The 6,686-nt window shown below is 38.0% G+C and overlaps 1 long non-coding RNA gene across 1 annotated transcript in view; it reads left to right on the forward strand.

Annotated features, from left to right (window-relative positions):
- The window catches only part of LOC107756451 (uncharacterized), an 11,008-nt gene that overhangs the window by 1,312 nt on the left and 3,010 nt on the right, over positions 1–6,686 (forward strand). The window contains exon 2 of the long non-coding RNA XR_001641816.1: positions 948–949. This is a non-coding gene — a long non-coding RNA (uncharacterized LOC107756451). The remainder of the gene's footprint in view (positions 1–947; positions 950–6,686) is intronic.

Genomic DNA, 6,686 nt, shown 5'->3' on the forward strand with positions numbered 1-6,686 from the left:
ACAAGTCGTTTTATTTGTAATGAGGACCTTAAGTACCAATATGGGGCATCCATCTGGATGTGACGGCAGCCAGTCTGGGCTAGTGCTCTCACCACGAATCGGACATCACAGCGATGCGTTGATGAAGAGGAGACTCATATGAGGCCATAAGCAGATGGAATGAAAATGTTTTAAGTGGGGATGTTGGCAGCGGTACCAGACTGATATGGCTCCCAAGTTGTTTGTTAATTTACTTTTATGTAGCAAAAAAATGTGTAGAAGAGCATCATCCAAAAATTAGCTGCGTGTTCCAAAATGCTCCTTGGAAGCTTTAGGATTATATAAAAAAGAAACTTGCTACATCTTGAATATTGAGTTTAATGGTGCAAAATAATATTAATTATTAAAAAAAATGTCTTATTCAGTATTTTAGTCTTGTTATCTCTGGAAAAAAAATATTAAAGGGGTCATATGATGCGATTTCAATTTTTCCTTTCTCTTTGGAGTGTTACAAGCTCTTGGTGCATAAAGAAGATCTGTAAAGTTGCAAAGACTAAAGTCTCAAATCCAAAGAGATATTATTTGTAAAAGTCAGCCACGCCTGCCTAAAACGGCTCGTTCTAACATGCCCCCACATATCTACATCACTATTTGGGCGGCGTTATGCAACTCTTCCCACATCTTCACGCAAAGAAAGAAGGCGTAACTTTTATTCTTGGTGTAGTATTCCTGGGTCGCCATGGCCGCCGCCATGTCGTGAAGGCGCTGTGTGCTTCGTTGTGAAAGCGAAACTACTTTGTTTGGCCTTCCAAAAGAGGACGATATCGCTTTGTCATGCCTGGAGCTGATCCGTGCTGGTCGGTGAGGGAATACTTCAACATCGCGCTGTGCAAAGTACGATTAATTATTTTACTGGGAAACATGACTAAAATACTAATTAAAAGTTTTTTTTTTTTTTGCTGTTGTAGTGGTTGTTCATGGCAAATACTATAGCTTGTTTCTCATATTTACCTAGAGTCAGAATGCAGTAGACATACCCAGTCATACGCACACTCAAATGCTGTAACCTTTATGTTATGCTGTGAGTTAGACTGACCTATTTTAGAGCTTATCGTCATTGCTATGATATAAATGTTTGCAGTATGAGCCTTCATTTTATCCTCAAGGTAGGATTTAAAAAAAAAAAAAAAAGAATATTAAAAAGGGAAAAATGAAAAAAAAAAAAAAAAAAAAATATTAAAAAGGGAAAAATGACACGCTTATCATAAATAGATGTGAACCTGCTGGAATCTGACCTGGCAGCAAAGAAATTAGGGCTAGTGCACTTCTTGTACACAGTAAATCATGTCTGTTGTTCATACAGCATTTAGCTTTGATAGCCGAGACACAAGATTGTCTCAACCTGAGAGTTTTGTGAGATAAGTGGATAAAGCGCTTCAGTGAATGAAATCTTTTTTTTTCCCTTCTTATTCTTTCTGACACTAAATGTCAAGGAAGTCGACAAATATGGAATAACATAACAGGCGACAAGCAATGTCCATTTCAGCAGCTGTTGGAACATGAACTGGAAAACACCTGTAAGAGGCAGCAGAAAAGAACCATAAAATATAAATGTGGTTGGAAGTGACCCAGTTTCTGGGGTCACTGAGCAGGTCTGTAAAATATCTGGAGAAAGTCATCCGTTAGCATTCACATTCATCTCAACGGCAGCTGTTTGTCTGGTGCAGGACCCTGCAGATTTGAAATCTGCCATCTTTGCTCATGGCAGCTCATGGGCAATAGATGTTTTGAGCCAGCCACCGGAATTGAAAAGCCAAGTGACTATGACTCTGGAAAATAAGCGACAATCCTGAGCTGCAGCTGAAAAATATAAGCCCATTTCACACTTTTTAAGAATCCACCCTAAATAAATAAATTAAAAACAAACATTGGGCAATGGTAAACATCTATACTTTAATAAATATTTCTAATTATACATTGTTGCACAATTTATTATTATTTTTTAAGTACATAAAAAAGACAATTAAACTGTGAAATACCAGACAAAAAATACTATCGCATTATATTGGTGGCAAACTGTATTAAAAGCACACTAATATTATACTCAGACATTATAAATAACCTAAGCAAAAAAATAATATTACTACAATAATCATCCTTTCTATTCTTTCAGCAAGAGTTTATGCCAAATGCAGCAGTGCATGTCTGCATTTTCACTCTGAATGGCGTCAACTGATGCGTTATCTTTCTCTGGAGAAATGGATTCCCGAAGTACTGTACAAATTCTAATACTGGAGGAATTCATCACCATTAGCAGCATGACTGACACAATGCCAGCCGCTCTCGTTTAGATGACAACCAGATCTCTTGAGATATTTGTGTGTGTAATTGTAAGCGAAAGAGAGAGAGAGAAATTCATGTCTATTGTAAGTTTGCCAACCTATCGTCTTAGGTCTTCAGCATATGGGCTGTTGGCCTTTTTCGGTTAGATGGTAAATTTCAACATGCTATACAAAAAACAAAACAAACAAAAAAACAGCTATGGGCACAAATGTAGTTAACAAACAAAATCCAGCAGTGTGACAATCAAACCTGCTATTATACCTCAGATCTCCCTCCCTCCTTTTGATTCATTCCAGAGCTCTCAATGGCTACATTCACACAGCAGCAGAATACAGTTGTCAGTCCTGTTCTAAAGAGCTAAATACAATTCTTTTCATACTCATTTTAGTTAAAAAAGGAGAGTGACAACCACATTCTATAAAAACAAAGTGGCCTAAATTTGGCCAAACACTAATTTGGTTAAAATGTGCTGTATAAATGAAGCCACAGTCAACTGTTGTGTTATTGACATACAGACAAAATGTATTTTTCCACATCTAACAAAGACAAATATTTAAATAAATAAATAAATTACAATTACTACCTGCCATGATTTTTTGCATTATATATATAAGAAAATACACTCTGTTGCTATAACTACATAATTATTTAGCCGCTTGTTTTATTGCATAAAAAGCACAGGTCATTGTGCCACTTGAGATGAGTCAGTCTCCATCTTTGAAATTGCAAAATTGCACCTGTCCCAATTTTTAAGATCCATGTTAATGAAGCATTATGAAATCATTTACTTACAGTTTATAATGCAGCTGCAGTCAGATCTAGTAGTACTGCTTCATCTTTCAACATTTTTTTCTTTGTGAACTCTCCAAGACACTGTGCCTCTTTTACAAAACAAAATGCTCCGAACAATCCTCAGACACAATCTGCAGTGCCATTAAAAACAAACTACCCACTTGTTCCTTACGCTGGGACCTTCTGATATCTGTACAAAGACGCGAATGTGTGACGTGAGCGGTTTAAACCATACGCATCAAAGCGAACATTTTTTCACTCCATTTGTCCTATTGACTACAGACTCAAGTGCGTGGACTGTGTCAGAAAGCAAATGCGCATCTGTATACTGTATCCAAGATAGCGGCAGTGATTGTAATTTCTATTTGCATTTAACGCGATGCGACACTCGTATTTAGCGTAATCAAGTGTAATCAAGCGACTGAACGCCAGTGGCCTATGGTGAGAAGACTATTCATCGAAGTCTTGCTCTGGCAGCATTGTTTATGCAAGCGACTGTCACCTGGCACCCTTAGATCCAAAAAGCCGTTTTCTGAGGGTTATTACATTAATGCTTTTTCTTTTATTGATGATGAGAACATTTTAAGTTATGAAACTTGCAGGATGTATTAAGCATACAAAGACCTCTTCTTCAAAAGATCAAGAGAAATTTGGTTCCTCTTCAGGAACTCGAGCTGCGTCGCCAATTTTTAAGATCCAATGAGATGTTCTTCCGTTTATTTTCATTTTTGTGGCTTATTCCTATAAATACATTTTGTATAAATAAATAAATTCCAATACATTTTGGATGGTGACATATATGACCTTTAAAGGGGTCATGGCATGTATATATATATATATATATATATATACAGTATGTATATGTAATACAGAAATGCGGTGCAAATACTCACAACACAACCAAATACCGAAACGCGGTGCAAATACTCACAACACAAACCAAATACAGAAATGCGGTGCAAATACTCACAACACAACCAAATACAGAAACGCGCTGCAAATTCTCACAACACAAACAAAGAAATGCGCTGCAAATACAAAACAAACAAACAAAAACAGAAACGTGCTGCAAATATGTGCAGACCACATCGGAAATGTTTAAGGGAAGCATGTTTCTTTGTTTGTGTTGTGAGTATTTGCAGCGCGTTTCTGTATTTGTTTGTGTTGTGAGAATTTGCAGCGCGTTTCTGTGGTTGTGTTGTGAGAATTTGCAGCGCATGTGTTGTCAAATTGATGAAGATGTTTTCTTAATTTGCAGGTGTTTTTCTATTTGCATGTGTGTTTTTTTTTTTTTCATTTTTCATTTGCAGCACGTTGAGCTCTCTCGGCCACCGTACATGAATAGACCCTTTAATAGACAGTTTATATGTCTGATCTGAATCGCTATTATTTACATCAATTAGTCATATTATTAGTATTATTAGTAGTAGTAGTAGTAGTAGTAGTAGTATTATAAATGCAATTGCAATTATAATGTTACTAGCCAAATAATGAATTCTGTCTTCTCTACCAAAACCAATTCTGACTCACATTTGGTGCTTGGCGAGTGCTAATTTTGGACCCTGCCAACAAGGTTTTCTTAATTTAGACACCCCAAAAATTTATTATAAAAAAAAAAGAGCAGCTTCTGACTCACATACTCACTTTTTCTCTCTCCCTCGAGTAGAAAAGTTGGAGGAACTCTGTGGTTACCAGCCTTGTTGTAAATTGGAATTGAATCCCATTATTAAAAGCAATTGGATTTAAGGTGAGCCACTTGAGTGGACAGATCGTGATTTAGACACTAATTAATCATAGAAAAAAGTTTGAAGATTATGCAGGAAGATAAGACCATTAATTCTGGGACGTGAGAGTTGTGGGTGAAGTCTGCAAAGGTCACACATGACAGCGTTTTAAGGCTCCGACTTTAATGAGAGAGAAATGGATGAGAGACTGTGCGGACACAGCATTTATTAATACAATGGGAACGAGGCCAGAGCTTTATTACAGCACTGTGTTTGTGTGCGAGAATGTAAGTGCGTATGTGTGAGTGTTCATTACGTCAAGTGCGAGCGTGTGTGTGTGCGAATAAAAAGAACAGGAGTTTGCGTGGGTGAGAGAGAGAAAGACGCGACTATGGACATGAAACTTCAGCTTGTGACCTTTACGTTTCCCCATCCGTGATCCATGCTTCATTTGAGAAGGGGTAGAATGGGCTGTTACTCTCGCTGACACTAATATTTCTCTCTCTCTCTGTCTCTCTCTTGAGTGTTTCATCTAAAGCAACGGGTTCATCTTGTGCACCCTGTGGCGGCAGATGAGCACTTTTCACTCATGACACGTTTTCTGAATCACAGCCACATGTGAAACATGAAATATATTAGGGCATGTTACCTCTGCAACCTGAGAGAGAGAGAGAGAGAGCTTGAGGGGTGTGCATGAGGATTTGTGTCAAGTAGAAGAGCAGACGCTGAGTCTACGTTCCGTCACACCTGTCTGAAATGGAAGAGAGAAAGAAGAGATATCATGGTTTCTTCCCCTTCAAACATCTGTGCGGTAAACTGAGGCGATTTAAAGCAGGAGTGTTCAAACTTTTTGAAACCACGGGCCCCCAAATGTGATGATTGTCTTGCAAAGGATCCTTCCTTCCTAAAATATAAAAGCAGTTCCCGTGTTCCCATTTGTGCTGTGAAAGAAGAATGAGGCAGTTATTAATGTCAAATTAGTTAAATCTGAATGTATTATTATTAGTAGTAGTATTATTATTATTATTATTATAAATGTATACATTAATATTTTATTAAATTATTATTATTATTATTTGTTACGATGACCATCTGGAATGCTCTGGTTGTCCACTAGAGGGCACGCCATCCCAGGTCTTTTCTGCCTCACAAACTACATGTCCCAATATCCTTTGCCATATCTCATCACAGATTGTCCACAGCTGTTTTTCATTATCTCATTACCTCTGCCTATATAAGCCTGGTGTTTTCAGGCCATGTCCACACGTACATGGGTATTTTTATAAATGGAGTTTTTCCTTCTTCCGTTTTAAAAAAAATATCCGTCCACATGAAAACGCAAACGCATGCTATGAAGCACTGTCAAGATCATGCCAAACCAACAGGTGGCGTAATCTCAACCGTAAATCCATGTTGGCCAATCAGAAGCCTGAAAAAGTTTCCAGTAGGCGGAGATAACAGCGCAGGCTCCGACGTCACAAGCCAAAAACTCCGGTTTCACTGTCTACACGATAACACTGCAACAAAAAAAGTGGTTTTAAAAATAACCGCGTTCGTGTGAACAGGGCCTCAGTCTCTCTTTGTGAAGTCTTGCATTGTCATACTTCGTCTCCTAGTTCAGGGGTGTATTCCAGAAAGGAGGTTCAACAAACTCTGAGTTAAAACTTGAACTCTGAGTTGACTTACCCTGAGATGGGAAAATCAGAGTTTTCGGTTTCAGAACAGCTAAATTGTGTTAGTTCAGTCGACTCTGAGTAGGCTGACTCTGAGTTTAGCACATGCACCACGACTATGAGAAGTCATGATCAATGGAGCTCCAAAATTATGATTCACCATGGCAACAGCACC

This window comes from Sinocyclocheilus rhinocerous, unplaced genomic scaffold (assembly GCF_001515625.1).
Source record: "Sinocyclocheilus rhinocerous isolate Xijiao unplaced genomic scaffold, SAMN03320098_v1.1 scaffold111, whole genome shotgun sequence".
NCBI classification, from domain to species: domain Eukaryota; kingdom Metazoa; phylum Chordata; class Actinopteri; order Cypriniformes; family Cyprinidae; genus Sinocyclocheilus; species Sinocyclocheilus rhinocerous.